General features: G+C 30.7%; 1 protein-coding gene across 3 annotated transcripts in view; it reads left to right on the forward strand.

The window, feature by feature from the left end:
* The first annotated feature begins 423 nt into the window (after positions 1–423).
* Positions 424–23,711, forward strand: part of LOC134839579 (uncharacterized) — a 72,475-nt gene continuing 49,187 nt past the window's right edge. The window contains exon 1 of one of the 3 annotated variants that reach the window (XM_063855180.1): positions 424–545. The gene's annotated coding sequence lies outside the window, so the exon portion shown is untranslated. Of the gene's footprint in view, positions 546–4,608; positions 4,757–10,437; positions 10,521–23,711 lie in introns of those variants that run through there. The other 2 variants (XM_063855179.1, XM_063855178.1) reach the window with 2 other exon arrangements.

A 23,711-nucleotide genomic window follows, 5' to 3' on the forward strand; every position in this document is an offset into this window, starting at 1 on the left:
CAATTTGAACTACTTCTCTGGAATTGAAAATTGCGCGACCCTCGGCATCAGAAAAATGCACTCAATTTCTGGTAGCCTGGTTCCAAAAAGATCCCAAAAATTGCCTGGTTTGACTATTCTCAGACAGTACTTTAATCGAAACAGTCGAGTCCTTTGATTCTGTATTTTACCCTGCGGCCATTTTTGCAGCATATTAAGAGCTCTTCTGAAAATTTCTTTTCTTGTTCGTTCAAAGTAGGTCGCGTCATTTGAAAGAGAGAGAGAGAGAGAGAGAGAGAAACACAGATTTTAATTTATTCTGTCAGATGGCGACGGACTTTAATGTAAATTGATCTGAGTTTTATTGATAACGCAACATTGTAAAAGTAACTGTCACAATAGTAATCAATAATTCAGAGCAGTTGATGCCAAAAAGAGTTAAGAGATACCTGCTGTCTTCGGGGAGCGAGAAGTTACTTTTTCAAACTAAATTTACAACTTGAGCACTCGCAAAAACTCTTTTCAGATTTATTTCAGTATCATCAGTTATCAAGAATCGCATGAAAGTAAGTGTTCTTTTTCATCATAAATTGAATAACTACTTTGTGCACAGCGACCGCTCGCTTCTTCAATTCTGGCTGCCAGAATTTTCCTCAGGGTACCCATTGTGGCAGGGGCGGATTTAGGGGGGGGGGGGGGTGGGGTTTGGACTTTTCCTTTCCCCTCCCCCTCAAGGACTCGACCCCCTGCCGACCCAAAGGGTCCTCCTTTTGTACTATTTTGAGATAATCAGAATTGGTGACGGACCCTAAAAAAGTTTCTAAAGGCGCCTTTATGCGATTTTTGAGGGGGAGCGCGCGCCAAAAAAACGCGATGTTTGAAAATCCTAGATCCGCACCTCCCCTTTGGTATAACTTTACGACATCTAATTTTGCTAACAAACCTTAAAAAAATTCTAAAGGCACATTTGGCGCCAATATGAATAAATTTGAGGGAAGAGCGCCGATAGTTTGTGCATCATGTCTATTACAAACAATTTTGGAACAGTTTTGTTCAGATAAGATTTTTTGAGAAAAACTTCTAATTTTCAAAGTTTGAACAGGCTGAAAGCAAAACTTGGCTACACGCTTTAGCTTAACTAACTTGAAAATTTTTTTGAAAGGTTGATGATATCAGGTATTTTCCTCGTATTTTTTTAAAATGGAACCGCGTAAAATTAAATAGCATCCAATATAGCTTTGGTTGCAAAAAAACACTTTTGGAAAAGATAATCAAAACTCAACCTCAGTTTTCACTGAACTGAATGTGCTTCATAAAATCAAGATCATTTTGAATTTGTTTAAACAACATTCGTAAGGCATTTTTCATCCCCTTAAAAACAATTTGTTAAATGATTGAGAATGTCAATACTCTAAATGGCCGACCCACTTTTGGATCAGGTACTTTTGAACAAAGTATTTTCGATGAGGAAAAGTAAGCCGCTCTTGCAAACAAATTTTCAAGGATAACAGTTTTTTCTTGCATTTGTTTAAAATACTTCTAATCTTTTTTTTTTCAAAAACACATAGAAAAATTCAAATTCAGGTTGAATATCATGCAATATAAACATTTATCATAGAGTTTTGTGTAATGAAATTTAGGAAGAATGCTTAAAAAGTGTGTAAAATTGTTTTAAATATTTAAATTAGCTTTTTTTTGTTGTCGTCATCACTGAAGCTTCCTCGTAAAAAAATGATTTTTTTTTTGGGATGAAAAAAGTTATTAACAAAAATTTTGTTATCTAGTTAATAAAAAGTCATCTTCAAAAGTTCAAAAACGAAAAAATCGTTAAATTTTTTCTAAATTTTAAATTAACCTTTTAACCCTTTTTTGAAAAACTCACTAGAAACGGAAATTTTGTGGTCTGAACGTGTTTAACTTAGTTTTGTCAAAAAAAAAATTAATGAAAAAAAAAATTGAGAAGGAAAAACAAACAAAGTCAAAAAATCAAATTCGAGTGCTAAATTTTTTGTGTGGTCGTTTTTGTGTGATGTAAAATTTGCTTTTACCTTATATATGGCGAGATAAACACAAAATTGTTGAAATGCAGGCCCAAACTTTTAAAAATTGAAATTTTGAAAGAAAAGGATGTACACAGAACTCGTAAAATCAATTTTCATTTCAAAGTCTGCCTTATTTGTTTTCGCTGACAAATTTGAATAAAAAACGATTTTTCAAATTGCCCCTAAGAGTTTTATTAAATTTTTCTTTAAAAAATTATTCGATCTTAGAAGACAAAAACTATCTGCGTAAAATATTATTGGAAGAGGTAGTTCTAATCAAACTGTTATTGAATGAAACTTTGCCACTGTTGTTTTGCATGAACCTAACAACCTTTCGATGTTGTTTTTTTTTAAAAGCTAATGTTTCTATTTGAAACTCCATATACAAAAAAAAAACAAAAGTAAATCAGGCAAAAAATTTATGAAAACATGCTTCCGAATGTAATTTTCAGACGGTTTCTTGTAGCGTTTTTTAAACCATTTTTGTTTAAAATTATGATATCACAGCTTTTTCGACAACAAAACGGAAGCTTACTATACAGTTTGTACACATGAGAAAAAAAGAGATAAGCTGTATGTCCTTAAGATTCATCGGAGTTACATATTTTGAAACGTGTTTTACAGAGTGTTTGTTGATTGAAAGCACTTTACTGTAAACAAGATGGTTTTTTTAATGAAAAAAACCACTCAATCTATTTTTTAAATATTTAAACTATATTTAAACTATAGTAGCATAACGAAAAAAGTTAAAACTAAAAATAAAATTTTTCGGTGGTCTTTTTATCGAAAAAATGTTTCATTCTCAAAAAGAAACCGGAAAATACGCATCCAAATTTGTAATTAAGATTATAAGTTAGTCCAGATTCAATTTTCTCTCTTAATTAAAACAAGCACTGGAATGACTTTTTGTGTTTTTTTTTCTATGGCGGGATAAACCTAGCCCGGATTGACCGAAAATCCGAAACTGTCATCTTACAACTTTCATATACATGGAAAAGTGGTAATCATTAACTTTTCATGCAACTCCATAAGTACAAAAAAATGCATGGAAGATTTTTCATTTCTGATTTTTAATATATGGAAACTATATATTATATGGAAAATATATTAGTATATTATTATCTTTTAAATTTCTCATCTCAAAACTTTCTGATATCAGTATTTTGAAACATCTTGAGAAATGGAACTAAAAAACAACTTTTGTGCATCCATGATTATGTTATGCACACAAAAAAAACTATATTTTGCATGCAAGAAATTTTTTTTTAGAAAAATGATTTCTCGAGTACAAAAGTACAAAATTCGTTTGGCGATTGAAAAAAAAGCAGCTTTTTTTGGTGCAGCTTCGATATTACTTGGAGAAATTTTTGCTGCGGCCATCAAAAAAATGCGAGTCATAGACCTTTAATTGAAAATTCAATTTAGAACATCTTTTTTGGTGCACATAATAGCTTGTCTCATAAATCTGCTCATTAGTTTTTCTTCTTCGGCCAATTTTCGTTTTCAAATGCCGTTTTTAATCGACCGTAAAATGATTCAGTGACGGTTGAACTTTTGTTTCGTCACACTTACCCTTGAGCTTTATGACCCTGTTAATGAAGTTTTATTACGAAATTAATTCAAAATGATCTCGCACCAGCCTTGAGTTAAGCCCAGAGCAGCGTTTACATAACAATAACCACATATTTCAGTTTTGCGACAAATTTCCTATTTCGTCACAGATGTTGTCAGAAAGATTTAAACTTTACCTCGAATTGCTACAATGGCATCAAATTAACGCTTCGAGCCTTCTAAATTGAATAAACCGGAATTAAATTTGGAAATTCTTTTCATGTCCTTGTCTGTTGATTGGAAAGGAACTTTCATTAAATTTATCCTGATTTTCAAAATTAAATTTACTAATGGAGATAATCGATTGAACCCGACTTTTTGCTATGAAACAAAAAAATGGTGCAGTATTTTTTTGTGAACAAAAAAGTGGGCAGTATTTTTTTGTGAACAAAAAAAAACTGATTTACCGGAGTTTTTTTTTTCAGTTATCAGAACTATATACATAAACGTGAACTATGGCAAAAAAGTTCACGTTGATAGTATCTATCTAATAAGTTCAAACTGATTCCTACAAAAAACTTATATTACTTTTTAGAGTTCAGCTCATTTATCAATTCTGCCATAAGTTTCTGAAAATCTATCAATTTTGCTGCCAATCTTTATGTCATTAAGATCATTCAATTTTTCTTTCACGGGTAATTACAAATATCTTTGGGCGTTTTTTCTTCTGTTTTTTCAAATTTTCCAGCGATTACGTAATTACATGTCATTTGAAGTGATTCTTTCCCATTTACTGGTTGATTTTTCTATTGACAAAAGTCAAAGGTAGGAATTTTGGGGCGCCTTTTAGTTGGGCTAAGTGGTTCAAATTTGTTCACCTTTCATGTTTTCCTGTCTGAATCAGAAATCTCAACTTCAGTCGACGTTTCCTTTTTTGGCGCCTTTTGACTGCATTATACCAATTTTAGTAAAACAAGGAGCTTTCTAATTTAATCTCAAATTTCATTAGAGCTACAATGAAAAAGGTATTATACGAAACCAGTTCTATATTACTATATTACTATTATTATTAAACTTGAGGTTGCAACTAATTGAATGCAGCTCTGCTAACAAATATCGAGGAAGTCGAATTAGACAACCTCTAATATCGTTTTTGTTTTATTACGCAACACTTGGCCTCTTCTGTAAGTATTTACTTCAAAATTGGCGGTTAGGTTTAGCCATTTAATTGTAGAGTTTCTCGAGACGCAACTGGTCTATCAATTTTTGCTTCATTTGATGGGGTGCTGCGTTAAAAATGCAAGTCAATATTTTAAAAAAAAAATTCTAAAAAAATTTATAATTTTGCTGTCATTTTGTTATAAAAAATGGTGATTTAGGTGTTCAAAAAAAATGTAAAAAAATTATAATTTTGCTGACATTTTTTGTTAAGAAAGGTGATTTAAGTTAATTGGAGAGCTTTCGATTGGTAATTAATTTTGAACATCTTGCAAAACTTTTTCAAGGTTTTACTTCCAACTTATTTTTTTTCTTTTGTTTTAAGTCAATTTAAGTGACATTTTTCCACAGCCTGTATTTCTGATTCTAACGAGATTATCGGGTTTCAGATTTTACAGGAGCTTATACAGTTATATTATTGAATGTCATTTCATATTAATCTCACTGTTCATTAATGCAGCAGGCAAAAATATGCATTTGGTCACAAGGAGAGTAAGTCTTGGTATCAAACCAACATCTTGCGTTGACCTCCATAGACCCTGAACTACTAGTAATTTCCCGCATCCAAGTTTAGGCGTAAGTAATCGATTATAACGGATTATTATGATGATTTTTTGACGATTATAATCGATTATAATTACCAAAATTAGGTGGTTAAAGGATTTATAATTGATTATAATCGTGATATTTTCCAAGAGACTATAATCTCTTATAATCGATTATAATTGATTATAGTTGTTACAAAAAACCCTTAAAATCAATTATAATCGATTATAATCGATTATAATTTCTTATTTTGCCAAAATTTTGTCAAACCAAAACAATATGCGAATTCTATCTTATTGGTTAATGATTTTGTGTCAATAAGAACATCTCTAAAAGAGAGATCTATAGAATACTTTGGTTCATCTGAACACAAAGTTTTACCACGAAACAAAAGTTTCATAGAGATCCTTTCATATGAGTGGAAAGGTTCCAGCGGTAAATGAAAATAAATCATGAAACTAAATTAATTGGCTGATGTTTTGTTGTTTAAAAAAGCTTAAAATATGCATCACAAAACAACTCTAATTGGGAAGAAATGAAAAAAAACTTATAAATTTGAATTAATTGGAAAACTTTAAATATATTTTTCTTTATTTTCATAGAAACCAACATCTACAAAAAGCATAAAATATAAGCAATTTAGATGCAATTTCGAAGACAAAATGGACAAACAAAAGGGATTATAATCAATTATAATCGATTACAATGGATCTTTGAGCAAAACTAATGAACTAGAAATTTGAATTAAAAAAAAATGGATTATAATCAATTATAATGGATTATAATTGTATCAAAAAATAGACGAATAATTAATCGATTATAATTGATTATAATTGATTATAATTATTTATAATTCGATTTTAAAAAGAGAGATAATATTCAATTAATAATTGATTAAAATCGATTGTTTCTCATTTTTAGTAAGACTGGTACTAAAATTGTAATATAGTCAATTATTAACGCTTGAAACTGGATGCCGGTTAATTTTCATATCCTTTTAATGCAAAGTTGACGCAAAAGAATTACTAAAAAAGCTTTCCGTGGTTTTGGCAGGGAGTTCAGTGTATTATACGTAATAAGTCGGTGCATTATACATGAAAAGAACTTTTTTTTGGCAAAAACAAGCTAATCACACAATTTCCATAAATACAAACTGTATGGCTAGCATTTTTTTGATGGCGACACCAATAAACAAAAGAGTATTTTTAAAATGCCCCAATTGCATTTTTAATCTTTTTCGTACTCAAGAAAAACAATTAAAATTTTTTTTCTTGTTCGCCTAACTTAGTCCTGGATACACAAAGGTACACAAAGGTCCTGGATACACACAATTTGCCGTTTTCGCTATAATCAATCCCGCCACCCGCCATATCAAGTACAAAAGAATAGATTTCACTCCTTGTAACAAAACAATTATGGAAAATAAGCATCCTTCAACCAATTTGGAACGATTTCTATGACGGATTAAATCTCCGTTTACGCGTTTATAGCGCAAAATATATTGCGCGTTAATTGTCTCAAATTGGCTTAAATGGCAATCATGAATTCCCCATAACCTTACGAAAAACGATCACAGGTGAAATATTTTTTCGAAATTGAGCTGAACAACATTACCTTTTGAATTATATAAAAAACTTCGTCAAAAATGGCTAGTTAAAAAGTCAAAATGTGTCTGAAGAAAAAAAACCGAGCAAAAATATTCCGCTGCTTTCGTATCGAAAGGCGGAATAATAATTACTTCAATTTCGTTCAATTTGGTGACGCATGCACTTTGGTGGCTCATGCCTTTCGGTGACTCAAGCTTGGTGCATTCATGCCCTTTGGTGACTCATGCCCTTTGGTGACGCATGCCTTTTGGTGACCCATGCCCTTTAATGACTCACGCACTTTGGTGACTCATGCCTTTTCGTGACTCAAACTAAAAGAGAGATCTATAGAATACTTTGGTTCATCTGAACACAAAGTTTTACCACGAAACAAAAGTTTCATAGAGATCCTTTCATATGAGTGGAAAGGTTCCAGCGGTAAATGAAAATAAATCATGAAACTAAATTAATTGGCTGATGTTTTGTTGTTTAAAAAAGCTTAAAATATGCATCACAAAACAACTCTAATTGGGAAGAAATGAAAAAAAAACTTATAAATTTGAATTAATTGGAAAACTTTAAATATATTTTCCTTTATTTTCATAGAAACCAACATCTACAAAAAGCATAAAATATAAGCAATTTAGATGCAATTTCGAAGACAAAATGGACAAACAAAAGGGATTATAATCAATTATAATCGATTACAATGGATCTTTGAGCAAAACTAATGAACTAGAAATTTGAATTAAAAAAAATGGATTATAATCAATTATAATGGATTATAATTGTATCAAAAAATAGACGAATAATTAATCGATTATAATTGATTATAATTGATTATAATTGATTATAATTGATTATAATTATTTATAATTCGATTTTAAAAAGAGAGATAATATTCAATTAATAATTGATTAAAATCGATTGTTTCTCATTTTTAGTAAGACTGGTACTAAAATTGTAATATAGTCAATTATTAACGCTTGAAACTGGATGCCGGTTAATTTTCATATCCTTTTAATGCAAAGTTGACGCAAAAGAATTACTAAAAAAGCTTTCCGTGGTTTTGGCAGGGAGTTCAGTGTATTATACGTAATAAGTCGGTGCATTATACATGAAAAGAACTTTTTTTTGGCAAAAACAAGCTAATCACACAATTTCCATAAATACAAATTGTATGGCTAGCATTTTTTTGATGGCGACACCAATAAACAAAAGAGTATTTTTAAAATGCCCCAATTGCATTTTTAATCTTTTTCGTACTCAAGAAAAACAATTATAATTTTTTTTCTTGTTCGCCTAACTTAGTCCTGGATACACAAAGGTACACAAAGGTCCTGGATACACACAATTTGCCGTTTTCGCTATAATCAATCCCGCCACCCGCCATATCAAGTACAAAAGAATAGATTTCACTCCTTGTAACAAAACAATTATGGAAAATAAGCATCCTTCAACCAATTTGGAACGATTTCTATGACGGATTAAATCTCCGTTTACGCGTTTATAGCGCAAAATTTATTGCGCGTTAATTGTCTCAAATTGGCTTAAATGGCAATCATGAATTCCCCATAACCTTACGAAAAACGATCACAGGTGAAATATTTTTTCGAAATTGAGCTCAACAACATTACCTTTTGAATTATAAAAAAAACTTCGTCAAAAATGGCTAGTTAAAAAGTCAAAATGTGTCTGAAGAAAAAAAACCGAGCAAAAATATTCCGCTGCTTTCGTATCGAAAGGCGGAATAATAATTACTTCAATTTCGTTCAATTTGGTGACGCATGCACCTTGGTGGCTCATGCCTTTCGGTGACTCAAGCTTGGTGCATTCATGCCCTTTGGTGACTCATGCCCTTTGGTGACGCATGCCTTTTGGTGACCCATGCCCTTTAATGACTCACGCACTTTGGTGACTCATGCCTTTTCGTGACTCAAACTTTGTGGTTTATGGAAAAAATTTAGTCATACAACTTTCACATATGAAACCTTAGTAGTCGACAAAGTTTCATCTAATTTTCTGCACTTATAAAAATCTGTACTCACAAAATTGTTTGACTAGCTGTTTTTTCCAATTAGGGAAATTGGTTGTATGATAGTATCTTTTCAACCCGGGCTCTTATCACACTACACAAGAATTAAAATAGGAAAACGCTAATTACCAACGTGATTTGGCAATTGAAATGGTTAAACGAAGTATTTGGCAGAGAAAGCTCAAGTTAATTCTGTTAAAGTTAATTAATCAAATAAGCGACCCAATGTTGTTCATCTAGTCTTGTAAAAGGACTTAGTTTCAGGCGTGGATCTAGGCAGGGGGTCGAATCCGCTTTTGCTTAGTTTTATTATTTTTTCTAGTAAAATGTAGTTTTCTAATTAAATGCTAATCTTTGAAGAATATATCAGCTTCAAAACTTTTTTCCGACATTCGTAGAAAAAGACGGATTATTAATGCTTCATGTGATTTTTTTATTGAGTCAAATTTTGACTTCTAGCGAATTTTCTGAAAGTATTTGAAAGAAAGTGTGATTCTGACAGGGGCGGATCTATGATCTCCTTGAAGTAGGATTTTCAAATTTCTTGCAAGATGACCTTTTTAAAACTTTTTATGACCTTTTTTTAGGCAGTGCTTAAAAGTTTTGGCCAAATAAATCATAAAAGAATGAGATGAAACTCAGAAAAGAAAAATTAAAAATTGACCGACCAAAATGAAATTCACTCTCAAATTAATTAATATTTTTGTCACGCAATTTAGCTTTTCTGTCCTTTTATATAAGGCTGATAAAATTGAAACAAAAGAGGTGCATTTTTTGACTGGTGTTTTATATCTTTTCTTATACTTGATCTCTACAATGACTGATACTAAAATTCAACTTCCTAAATTTCCAGCCGTAGTCGACGCCATTCATTTAACAGATCAGTTGACAAGCAGAAATCATTGCATGTGTTTCAATTGTATTTTTGTTACAAGAAAACCCTGTGAAAAAAAGCTTCAAACGGCAAGTAATGAACTTCACTGAGCTTCGAATGTGACAAGAATTTGACATTTTAAAATCTAGTTTCCAGTTTTCAAGGCTAGTTTCATCATAAAGAGTTGTCAAAAACAAAATCGCATTTTATATTTGGACAATAAAAAGCCTTTATTCAAAGATTTTTAGTTTTTTGAAAGATATCAGGTCCTAGCAAAAACTTCTGCTCTATGGTCCACTTCTGCTCTATGGTCCACTTCTGCTCTATGGTCCACTTCTGATCTATGGTCCACTTCTGCTCTATGGTCCACTTCTGATCTATGGTCCACTTCTGCTCTATGGTCCACTTCTGCTCTATGGTCCATTTCTGCTAACAGATAAGTTCTGCTATTTTTTTGCGGGTTGATTCCCTCAAAAATGCCCATTATTATTCACTTCTATACTTATTTTTCCTATTTCTCGCCCGAGACCTTTCATATTTCCATTATAGCTGAAAAATTACGACCTACGGCGATTTCAAATAACAAGCGGAAATCATGTTAATTATTTTTTCCTTCAGATCCACAGTGAATTCCTCAGGACAGTTTTTCTTAAATATCTGAAGTTTCTGAAGCACCTATTGGCAGCATGGTGAGAAAAATTTTCACGTTTTACTATTTTAAAAATCTAAAAAACTAGGAGGCTAAATTAAAAAAACGATTACATTTCAACGTTCATTATTACGACGCCAACTTGTGCCCTGGATAGGTGCACAAATTGGTGCCTATATGTCGATGAATTCCAAAGACAAATCTTTAAATTTGTTCCAACAAAATTGAAGTCGACTCCGCGTACAAATACTTGTAACGTAAATTTTGTCGGCACGTTTTTTTGACGCGAATTCCGCAACGAGCAAACATAGCTAGTTGTTCTGAATTCCACAACTTTAATTTTGGCCTCGTAATGATAAACTTTCAGAAATAGGCCATACTGAGCCAAAAATCATTACAATCTTCTAAATTGCTAATCAAGAAATTTATTTATGATAAAACTTCAACTTTAATCTCTATTGAAAAAAAATGTAGCCTAAGCGAAAGTTCCTTCTCATTCTCAAAAACTGAAACAAAATTTCAACCATACCCCCCTCACCAATCACCTATTTCTGCACCTGGGACAAAATACACTCGCAGTCAACTTTTTTTGCCTTGGGGTTCGGTTTGGGGTATTTAGACTGACTGAAAAGTTTATGAGATCTATTTACGCACTATAATTTACAAAAAACAGAGATATTGGAAACATCTTACGTGGAAAAAATCTTGTTAGCGTGAGTTACTTATATACTCAAATTAAACTTTCACTCTGCAAAAATCAAAAAAAAACACTAGAAAAAAATTCATATCATTTCCCCAAAACAAAAAAGAGAATTTATTTGAATGTTTGATTCTTTGTGCTGAAACTTTCACGCTGTTTAGAGTTTAAAAAAATAAGATGTTTTACTCAGAGTTTTTTCGAGATTTGATCTTAGATAAGTCAATCAAAATATCAGAACCGTAGCACTTCCTTTATAGTACTGTTTTTTTAAGATAGAATAATTGTCAAAAGTGTTCGCTAAGTTTTTGTTAGTTGTATTCATTATCTCTTCTAAAATGTTATAATCTTGAGATTTCGAAACCTATTGTTGTTTTTCGTCATACAATTTTTAATTTTCATAAAAAATTATCATGAAAAAAAAATTTGCACTTGCTCAGCAAAATTTCAGTTCCATCTATTTTACTACAATGTTTTAATAGATTTTTGAAATCAGGAGTTGTTTTATAGATTTTCCTTGATTAGCTTTTTAAAATTATTACATTGTGCAAAGAAACGATTACCAATTTTTTAAATTTGTCATTTCGAATTTGAATTAAACCGTTTGTGAGAAAAACCCCTTTTTTCTTGCCAATATTTCCTCGTTAATATTACGGATTTTTGCTAGACCGTGGTAAAAACCTTCGGACAAATTTTATCAATAAGCAAAGAGTCACCCCGCAGAACCGAATTAACTTCAAAAGACTTCAGACATCTTCACGGTGTTTCAGTTTTCTACATCACAACTGATCTTAAGTTAACGTATTAATTTTATACCATTGGTTTGAATCAAAACTATCTCAAAAAGCCGAAACTAATTTTTTTTTCAAAAAAAAAAACAACCAAAGCATGAACAACGTCCCCTCCTTCTGCTCAGAGCTCAGAAAAACAAATGTGGTGTTGCTTTCTGTTTTTGTTCCGCTCTGCAAAGGAATTTTAGAAACGGAGGCTTAAGGCAATTTTTTGTGTGAATTTTTCAGAATCAAAAATAAGCGTAACCTAGAAATTGAACGACTAATTAGACAAAACTGATTATTCCGTTTTACAGTTGTCTTGCATAGATAATTGTGTAAGTGTTAATACTTTAACTTTTTTCTCCAGACAAACTTCGACTTTATCACTTTCTTGACGTTTATTTATGATGTCGGAAAACTATGGACGTCTTGTGCTCAGTCTTAAACTGATATTTTACCTTTAATCTTTAGTTTTTCTTGGAGCTATATCAGATTGATAATTGGGATAATAAACGCTCGCTATACTTCTTGCTTTTACTGGTAAAACGGCACAGTAATCCGACTTAAAATCGTTGAAAACTAAATTGGGGCTTAATTTTGGTTCTAATTAGCAGCCAACATTTGCTAAACAGATCATTATGCTCTATAAATAGTGTATGGGAGATGATTTAAATCATCAGAAAATTTTTGAATTAATTTTCCTTATTTTTTGAAAATTTCATCCTTTTTTAAATCGTTCTCTACTAGAGAGACGTTAAAGGGCAGTCAGAAAGTTCAATATGGGCAAATGTGTGTTTATGTTTATTTTCAACTCCATTGCAAAGTGAAGTAATTAGCTACTTGTATCTCTCTGAATCAACATAATATCAATATTGTTTGGAGAGTTGCTAGTAGAAATCGCTAATCACACAATTTAGACAAAAAAATGAAAAAAGAAGTGGAATCAACAAACTGACTGCAGCAAAAGAATTTCCGAATATTTTTCTTTTATTGTCAGAGAACTAACGCTCAAATTATACTTTGAAACGTTTCAGTTGATTTTGAAAAATTTTGATCATTGAGAGCGATGTTGTTTTTATAAGGAACTATGTTCATTTCAACCAAATGCTGTTTACTTTTTTTGCCATCCAATTATCAAAATTATCTCTAAGATCATCTTATCTTATTATGCGAAATTGGTCACATAAGTGAGCTGCAAAAAAATTTCAATTTCGGCATAAAATGTAAGTACAAATATAGGGTCAGCATTAGGGATGACAAAAAAGTGCCCTGCATCAAAAAGGTAAAACAAAAGTGATTCTTAAAAACCACAACTCCCACAAACGTAGATATGAGAAATCCCTTAAAATTGCCGTTTATGGCCTCTATATTTTTTCTCAACAGTCTTCCCATAGAGAGTGGGCATAGTTTTTCAGGGGACTTTTGCAATAAAACTGGTAATTGAAATGTAATGCTAATAATTTTTACAAGTCATCAACAAAAAGGGTTGACCACCCTACACTGAAAATGCTAGTCATACAATTTCATATAGGGAACTTATGATTAATTTTAAATCATACAATTATCATTATCATATGTGGAAATTGTATAACTTGCATATTTTTTGCGTAATATATAAATCTTGTACGACGTTAAAAATTTAACCTTGACTTGAAATTTTCTAATTTTTTTTGTTTGGCTCTCTTTTCTGTTCTCTACGAAAGATTGAGTTATCAAATAACTTTTTAAATCTATAAGGCAGTAGACCAATTGCTTGAAAATTTCAACACGAGTTCTTTTTATCAAAATTTGCTTTCATGTATTCAGCTGAATTCTACTTTTTTGGTTGATTTTTACCAAACATATCAGATAATTAAAAATTGCACAAAATTATAACGGCGAATAAAACTAACTGAGTTTCTTTGCGCCTAGCTGTAAAAAAAAACAATTTTGTTATTTAATTTTCTCAAATGTATCCGTTTCTCTTCGACGCTACCTGATAATGCGGTAAATCTATCAGATTTCAAATCTCGTTGTTAACTATGGGTATCTTTTAGTCATGGTTTTTTTGTTTTCCAGCTATTTTTGTTGTTTTCATTTAGTTTTCAGCGATGATGGTTCAATATTTACTGTTGATTAAATTTTTATTCAGACCGATTATAGCCTCCGTGCTAAAAGATCATGAATGGAAAAAAATGTACACGTTTTTGCATATTTTCAATGAAAAAATAGCTTCTATAATCAAATTGAATTTCAAGTTTTAATTATGAAAAAAAGTAATATGATTACAGTTCATGCATATTCGTTGCATTTATTTGAGTAGCCACCATATCGGCCTCGAAAACTAAGTAGAAACAAAATGGAATGTAATTCAGTTTCCAAGAAACAAAATATTTTTCATTTATTTTCTTTTGTGTCCAATTCAATTTTTTAAAAACAAAAGTCTTTTTATTTTCACTTTCTTTCATTACAGTGGATAATAATTGGTAGAGAGTCAATATTAAAAGGGTTTTTTATTTCAATTTATCTAGCTTTGCATCGTTTTGAAAAGCTCTATCACTTAAGCCAAAACCATTCACCACATTTTTTGCTAACCCAGTGGGTTTAACTTGAACATGAAACTTGCGAAAAGATTCTACAGGGTAGCAAGCGTAGGAACCGATAGGCTACAAGTTACCAAATATCCTCCATTCATTCAGAGTCTTCTACCGGGTGCTCTAACCGCGCCCAAATTCCGTCAAGGATTTTTTAGTTTTGTAATCCAATCCTTATGAGAGAAGATTTTGCGAAACTATTGAAACTTCGAGCTGCAAAAAAAAATTAAGGCAAGATCAAGTGCGCAAGTTCGACCAGAAAATTACCCGATTGGAAATTGATTTTGGTGGAAAAAAAAATTGAATTTTGTGGTATAAAAATGGTGATAAAAACAAAATACTCTTGAGGTAAAAACTATCATAATTCTGAAATAATTTTATAAGAAAAACAAGGAGGATAGCCGGTTAGTGCTAAAGTTGCACAGAACGTTCCGACCATAGTCTTAAATAATAAAACACAGTTTTTTTAAATTTTTGCCTTTTTTGGCGTGGTGTGATAAAAGGAGCTGAATAAAACACTGGGGAATGAGTATTTTTGACAGTCATAAAAAATTCGCATATTAAAAGAGAACTTTTGAAGAAAAATTAAATGAAAAACGAAAAAGACCGTAAAATACTCAAAGTAAACTAAAGTTACTCAAGGTAAATTAAGCTAATATAAGCTTTTAAGACGAAAAATCAATCATTTGAATCCGGTTTTTTCTCTACACGGGAAAAAATTGTTGAAAATTTTTATTGAGGCTCGAATCACGAATGTAAGGGTTTGAATATAATATATCACTCAATCCAGTCCGATGATTATTCGTGGTGCCTGATTTGGCGAGGAAAACAAAAAAAAACAAAGTAAAACAAATCCGAATACAAAGTTCCTCCCCCTTTTGAATGGTCGAAGCAATAATCAATTAAAATATAGTAAAAACGCCCTTGATTTTTGAATTTTGCAACGATAATTAAACTTTTTGTCTTGTTTGCTTTTTAATTCAAAAAAGTTTATATCAATTTTTCTGAGTAATACCTGGGCGGGTGGCCAGATAAATCAGCACTGGATAGTTTTCAAAAAACATTTGAGAAATTGTTTGATAAGCAATTACAGTTCTTGTTCAATCAAAACAGATTTTTTTTGCTGTAGCAAACTTTAGCATTGTATTCCAAAAAAAATTATAATTGAAAAAATACAACAACAAATGGTCGTACAAAACAGTACAAACGGAATTATTTTAAGTTTGCTATGAGGTCGAACTCTGATTGGAAAAAAAATCCACCAATGCTCTTGCATGAACAAAATGTGGAAGAAAAGTGGCTCACAGTGTTTATGAAAAGACTGATAAATCAAGTTGATCGAACACAAACGTAGATATGAGAATTCCCTTAAAATTGCCGTTGATGGCCTCTATATTTTTTCTCAACAGTCTTCCCATAGAGAGTGGGCATAATTTTTCAGGGGACTTTTGCAATAAAACTGGTAATTGAAATGTAATGCTAATAATTTTTACGAGTCATTAACAAAAAGGGTTGACCACCCTACACTGAAAATGCTAGTCATACAATTCTATATAGGGAACTTATGATTAATTTTAAATCATACAATTTCATTATCATATGTGGAAATTGTATAACTTGCATATTTTATTGCGTAATATATAAATCTTGTACGACGTTAAAAATTTAACCTTGACTTGAAATTTTTTAATTTTTTTGTTTGGCTCTCTTTTCTGTTCTCTACGAAAGATTGAGTTTTCAAATAACTTTTTAAATCTATAAGGCAGTAGACCAATTGCTTGAAAATTTCAACACGAGTTCTTTTTATCAAAATTTGCTTTCATGTATTCAGCTGAATTCTACTTTTTTGGTTGATTTTTACCAAACATATCAGATAGTTAACAATTGCACAAAATTATAACGGCGAATAAAACTAACTGAGTTTCTTTACGCCTAGCTGTAAAAAAAAACAATTTTGTTATTTAATTTTCTCAAATGTATCCGTTTCTCTTCGACGCTACCTGATATTGCGGTAAATCTATCAGATTTCAAATCTTGTTGTTAACTATGGGTATCTTTTAGTCAGGGTTTTTGAGGTTTTAAACATACACACCCATAAATAGAATTGAAGCAAAGAAGAAAGTTGCAGATTCAAAAACTATGAAAAATTACTAGCCTCACATTTACCATGTATGACAGAATGCTAATTCTACCGTTTTTAAATTGGGAGAATGCTATTTATAAAGTTTTCAAGCATTTTGGAATTTTTAGGCCGTCTAACAGAATTGATAGCTTACTTTTACCCATCAAAACTATTTTTCACTGCTGATCATTGAAAACAAAAAAAGTTTTATATCTGTGAAATCTTCATTCATTTTTTTGAAGCTCTCAGACTATCATAGAGCTATTTTTCGATTTTTTACTCAATAGATCTGAAGTTGAAGGTGCTTGCAGTAAAAAGTTTGTGGTTAACGCTTTTCTTGCGCACGGGTTGTTTCTTTTTACAGGACCCAATACTATAATCTCGTCTTAATAGAATTTTTGTTCCGACCATTGAAATAAAGGGAGGAAGTTTGTGTTTAGTGTGTTTCAGTTGTTTCTTTAATTTGTCTTCCACGCTTAATCAATTGCCTCAAACAGCCATCGGATTTAGTCGATTAAATCAACATATCAAATTCTTTTCACTCGTGATTCAAAAATTTGAAAGTTTTTGCGAATGAAATGAACATAAAAACTTATAATGAGCTTATAAATTGTATGAAATGACTTGAAATCAAATCTGAAAAATGAAGTTGAGCCGTTAAAAGTCAAAAACTTTAAAAACTCATTTAAAACGTCCGAAAAATCAATTTAAGTCGAAAAAACTTAAAAAGGTATTCGTAAAAGCGTGTTAGATCTAAATTTTTGTTCACATTCAATACGACTTAAAAAAACTACCACAAAAGGACGCAATATGAAAGAAACTGTGTTTTTTATATAATGGTCAGAGTTTTTGTGATACTTGAACAGCAACCAGCTATCTTTGTTGTTTTCATTTAGTTTTCAGCGATGATGGTTCAATATTTACTGTTGATTAAATTTTTATTCAGACCGATCATAGCCTCCGTGATAAAAGAGCATGAATGGAAAAAAATGTACACGTTTTTGCATATTTTCAATGAAAAAATAGCTTCTATAATCAAATCGAATTTCAAGTTTTAATTATGAAAAAAAGTAATATGATTACAGTTCTTGCATATTCGTTGCATTTATTTGAGTAGCCACCGTATCGGCCTCGAAAACTAAGTAGAAACAAAATGGAATGTAATTCAGTTTCCAAGAAACAAAATATTTTTCATTTATTTTCTTTTGTGTCTAATTCAATTTTTTAAAAACAAAAGTCTTTTCACTTTCATTTATTTTCTTTTGTGTCTAATTCAATTTTTTAAAAACAAAAGTCTTTTCACTTTCTTTCATTACAGTGGATAATAATTGGGAGAGAGTCAATATTAAAAGGGTTTTTCATTTCATTTTATCTAGCTTTGCATCGTTTTGAAAAGCTCTATCACTTAAAGCTCTATATTTGATAGCCACCGTATCGGCCTCGAAAACTAAGTAGAAACAAAATGGAATGTAATTCAGTTTCCAAGAAACAAAATATTTTTCATTTATTTTCTTTTGTGTCTAATTCAATTTTTTAAAAACAAATGTCTTTTCACTTTCATTTATTTTCTTTTGTGTCTAATTCAATTTTTTAAAAACAAAAGTCTTTTCACTTTCTTTCATTACAGTGGATAATAATTGGTAGAGAGTCAATATTAAAAGGGTTTTTCATTTCATTTTATCTAGCTTTGCATCGTTTTGAAAAGCTCTATCACTAAAGCTCTATATTTGAGTAGCCACCGTATCGGCCTCGAAAACTAAGTAGAAACAAAATGGAATGTAATTCAGTTTCCAAGAAACAAAATATTTTTCATTTATTTTCTTTTGTGTCTAATTCAATTTTTTAAAAACAAAAGTCTTTTCACTTTCATTTATTTTCTTTTGTGTCTAATTCAATTTTTTAAAAACAAAAGTCTTTTCAATTTTTTTCATTACAGTGGATAATAATTGGTAGAGAGTCAATATTAAAAGGGTTTTTCATTTCATTTTATCTAGCTTTGCATCGTTTTGAAAAGCTCTATCACTTAAAGCTCTATATTTGAGTAGCCACCGTATCGGCCTCGAAAACTAAGTAGAAACAAAATGGAATGTAATTCAGTTTCCAAGAAACAAAATATTTTTCATTTATTTTCTTTTGTGTCTAATTCAATTTTTTAAAAACAAAAGTCTTTTCACTTTCATTTATTTTCTTTTGTGTCTAATTCAATTTTTTAAAAACAAAAGTCTTTTCACTTTCTTTCATTACAGTGGATAATAATTGGTAGAGAGTCAATATTAAAAGGGTTTTTCATTTCATTTTATCTAGCTTTGCATCGTTTTGAAAAGCTCTATCACTTAAGCCAAAACCATTCACCACATTTTTTGCTAACCCAGAGAACTTTTGAAGAAAAATTAAATGAAAAACGAAAAAGACGCTAAAATACTCAAAGTAAACTAAAGTTACTCAAGGTAAATTAAGCTAATATAAGCTTTTAAGACGAAAAATCAATCATTTGAATCCGGTTTTTTCTCTACACGGGAAAAAATTGTTGAAAATTTTTATTGAGGCTCGAATCACGAATGTAAGGGTTTGAATATAATATATCACTCAATCCAGTCCGATGATTATTCGTGGTGCCTGATTTGGCGAGGAAAACAAAAAAAAACAAAGTAAAACAAATCCGAATACAAAGTTCCTCCCCCTTTTGAATGGTCGAAGCAATAATCAATTAAAATATAGTAAAAACGCCCTTGATTTTTGAATTTTGCAACGATAATTAAACTTTTTGTCTTGTTTGCTTTTTCATTCAAAAAAGTTTATATCAATTTTTCTGAGTAATACCTGGGCGGGTGGCCAGATAAATCACCACTGGATAGTTTTCAAAAAACATTTGAGAAATTGTTTGATAAGCAATTACAGTTCTTGTTCAATCAAAACAGATTTTTTTTGCTGTAGCAAACTTTAGCATTGTATTCCAAAAAAAATTATAATTGAAAAAAAAAACAACAACAAATGGTCGTACAAAACAGTACAAACGGAATTATTTTAAGGTTGCTATGAGGTCGAACTATGATTGGAAAAAAATCCACCAATGCTCTTGCATGAACAAAACTTTGGAAGAAAAGTGGCTCACAGTGTTTATGAAAAGACTGATAAATCAAGTTAATCGAATGTGATAATTATCCGCAAATTTTTGAGTATCTGCCCCTCTTGAAATTTTATTTCATATCTAGCGCAATTTTTTTTGAAAAAATTTTTTGCCCCGTTTTTTTAAAAAAACAAAATGCAAGATCAGGTGCTCAATTTAGACCAGATGAACACTCGATAGGAAAATAGTTTTGTTCGAGAAAAATTTTAATTTTGTACTTTCATGTTGAGAAAAATATAGAATATTAAGTTAAAAAATATTATACTGCTGAAATAATTAAAAACAAACAAGAATAGCCGGTTACTGTTCAAGTGGCACCGAATGTACCTAACATATTTTTAAAAATTAAAACATAGTTTTTTTTATTGAGTGTTTTCTTTTTTGATTTTAAAGAGTTAAAAATGACTGCTCGCTTGCTTTTTTTGCTCGAAAAAAGAAGAAAAATCAAAATTTTTATTTGGTTTTTCTCGAGTCGGGTAAAGTTTTTTGAGCTTTTTAATAAGGTTCGAATCACGACTGTACAGGTTTCGATATGTTATATCATTCAACCCAGTCCGATCATTGTTTGTGATACCTGATTTATCGTGGAAAACGAAAAAAACTAAGACACACTCAAATACGAAGTTCCGGCCCATTTTCAATGTTCGGAGCAATAATCATAAAAATGCAGTAAACAAGCACTTGATTTTTGAAATTTGCACCGATAATTGATTTTTTTGTCAAATTATTCCTTATTATTAAAAAAAATTTGTCAATTTTCCTGAGCAATTTTAGGAGGTTGGCAGAGAATAAGCAATTACATTTCACGTTCATTCAAAACAGATTTAATTGACTCTAAATTTTTTAGCATTGTAATCCATACCTAGTTGATTAAAACCTTCTTTTAATATTTTTAGAAGACAAACAATTATTTCGTAACGTAAACAATTATTGTTCATGGAACTTCGCTGCAATCAGATCAGCTATTTCAGACTTTTAAATGAACTTAAATGACAAACTGTTTGCAGGATTTCAAAAAAAGGAATTCCCCTGTAGGAGTCTTCTACCGGGTGCTCTATCCGCGCCCAAATTCCGTCAAGGATTTTTTAGTTTTGTAATCCACTCTTTATGAGAGAAGATTTTGCGAAACTATTGAAACTTCGAGCTGCAAGAAAAAAATTAAGGCAAGATCAAGTGCGCAAGTTCGACCTGAAAATTACTCGATTGGAAATTGATTTTAGCGGAAATAAAATTTGAATTTTGTGGTCTTATGTTGGTGATAAAAACAAAATACTCTTGAGGTAAAAACTATCATAATTCTGAAATAATTTTATAAGAAAAACAAGGATAGCGGGTTAGTGCTCAAGGTGCCCAGAACGTTCCGACCGTAGTCTTAAAAAATAAAACACAGTTTTTTTTTTAAATTTTTGCCTTTTTTGGCGTGGTGTGATAAAAGGAGCTGAATAAAACACTGGGGAATGAGTATATTTGACAGTCATAGAAAATTAGCATATTAAATGAGAACTTTTGAAAAACATAGTTTTTTTATTGAGTGTCTTCTTTTTTGCTTTTAAAGAGTTAAAAATGACTGCTCGCTCGCTTTTTTCGCTCGAAAAAAGAAGAAAAATCAAAACTTTTATTTGGTTTTTCTCGAGTCGGGGAAAGTTTTTTGAGCTTTTTAATATGGTTCGAATCACGACTGTACAGGTTTCAATATGTTATATCATTCAACCCAGTCCATTGATTGTTTGTGGTACCTGATTTATTGTGGAAAACGAAAAAAAAAACGAAGACACACTCGAATACGAAGTTCCGGCCCATTTTCAATGGTCGGAGCAATAATCAAGCAAAATATAGTAAACAAGCACTTGATTTTTGAAATTTGCACCAATAATTGATTTGTTCAATCTTATTTTTAAAAAAATTGGTCAATTTTCCTGATCAATTTCAGGAGGCTGGCCGAGAATAAGCAATTATATAAGCAATTACATTTCACGTTCATTCAAAACAGATTTAATTGACTGTAAAATATTTTGCATTTTAATCCATACCTAGTTGATTAAAATCTTTTTTTAATATTTTTTGAAGACAAACAATGATTTCGTAACGTAAACAATTATTGTTCATGGAACTTCGCTGCAATCAGATCAGCTATTTCAGACTTTTAAATGAACTTAAATGACAAACTGTTTGCAGGATTTCACAAAAAGGAATTCCCCTGTAGGAGTCTTCTACCGGGTGCTCTATCCGCGCCCAAATTCCGTCAAGGATTTTTTAGTTTTGTAATCCAATCTTTATGAGAGAAGATTTTGCGAAACTATTGAAACTTCGAGCTGCAAGAAAAAAATTAAGGCAAGATCAAGTGCGCAAGTTCGACCTGAAAATTACTCGATTGGAAATTGATTTTAGCGGAAATAAAATTTGAATTTTGTGGTCTTATGTTGGTGATAAAAACAAAATACTCTTGAGGTAAAAACTATCATAATTCTGAAATAATTTTATAAGAAAAACAAGGATAGCCGGTTAGTGCTCAAGGTGCACAGAACGTTCCGACCATAGTCTTAAAAAATAAAACACAGTTTTTTTTTTTAAATTTTTGCCTTTTTTGGCGTGGTGTGATAAAAGGAGCTGAATAAAACACTGGGGAATGAGTATATTTGACAGTCATAGAAAATTAGCATATTAAATGAGAACTTTTGAAAAACATAGTTTTTTTATTGAGTGTCTTCTTTTTTGCTTTTAAATTGAAAAAGACGCTAAAATACTCAAAGTAAACTAAAGTTACTCAAGGTAAATTAAGCTAATATAATTATGAAAAAAAGTTATATGATTACAGTTCTTGCATATTCGTTGCATTTATTTGAGTAGCCACCGTATCGGCCTCGAAAACTAAGTAGAAACAAAATGGAATGTAATTCAGTTTCCAAGAAACAAAATATTTTTCATTTATTTTCTTTTGTGTCTAATTCAATTTTTTAAAAACAAAAGTCTTTTCACTTTCATTTATTTTCTTTTGTGTCTAATTCAATTTTTTAAAAACAAAAGTCTTTTCACTTTCTTTCATTACAGTGGATAATAATTGGTAGAGAGTCAATATTAAAAGGGTTTTTCATTTCATTTTATCTAGCTTTGCATCGTTTTGAAAAGCTCTATCACTTAAAGCTCTATATTTGAGTAGCCACCGTATCGGCCTCGAAAACTAAGTAGAAACAAAATGGAATGTAATTCAGTTTCCAAGAAACAAAATATTTTTCATTTATTTTCTTTTGTGTCTAATTCAATTTTTTAAAAACAAAAGTCTTTTCACTTTCATTTATTTTCTTTTGTGTCTAATTCAATTTTTTAAAAACAAAAGTCTTTTCACTTTCTTTCATTACAGTGGATAATAATTGGTAGAGAGTCAATATTAAAAGGGTTTTTCATTTCATTTTATCTAGCTTTGCATCGTTTTGAAAAGCTCTATCACTTAAAGCTCTATATTTGAGTAGCCACCGTATCGGCCTCGAAAACTAAGTAGAAACAAAATGGAATGTAATTCAGTTTCCAAGAAACAAAATATTTTTCATTTATTTTCTTTTGTGTCTAATTCAATTTTTTAAAAACAAAAGTCTTTTCACTTTCATTTATTTTCTTTTGTGTCTAATTCAATTTTTTAAAAACAAAAGTTTTTTCACTTTCTTTCATTACAGTGGATAATAATTGGTAGAGAGTCAATATTAAAAGGGTTTTTCATTTCATTTTATCTAGCTTTGCATCGTTTTGAAAAGCTCTATCACTAAAGCTCTATATTTGAGTAGCCACCGTATCGGCCTCGAAAACTAAGTAGAAACAAAATGGAATGTAATTCAGTTTCCAAGAAACAAAATATTTTTCATTTATTTTCTTTTGTGTCTAATTCAATTTTTTAAAAACAAAAGTCTTTTCACTTTCATTTATTTTCTTTTGTGTCTAATTCAATTT

This window comes from Symsagittifera roscoffensis, chromosome 2 (genome assembly GCF_963678635.1).
Source record: "Symsagittifera roscoffensis chromosome 2, txSymRosc1.1, whole genome shotgun sequence".
Classification (NCBI taxonomy): domain Eukaryota; kingdom Metazoa; phylum Xenacoelomorpha; order Acoela; family Convolutidae; genus Symsagittifera; species Symsagittifera roscoffensis.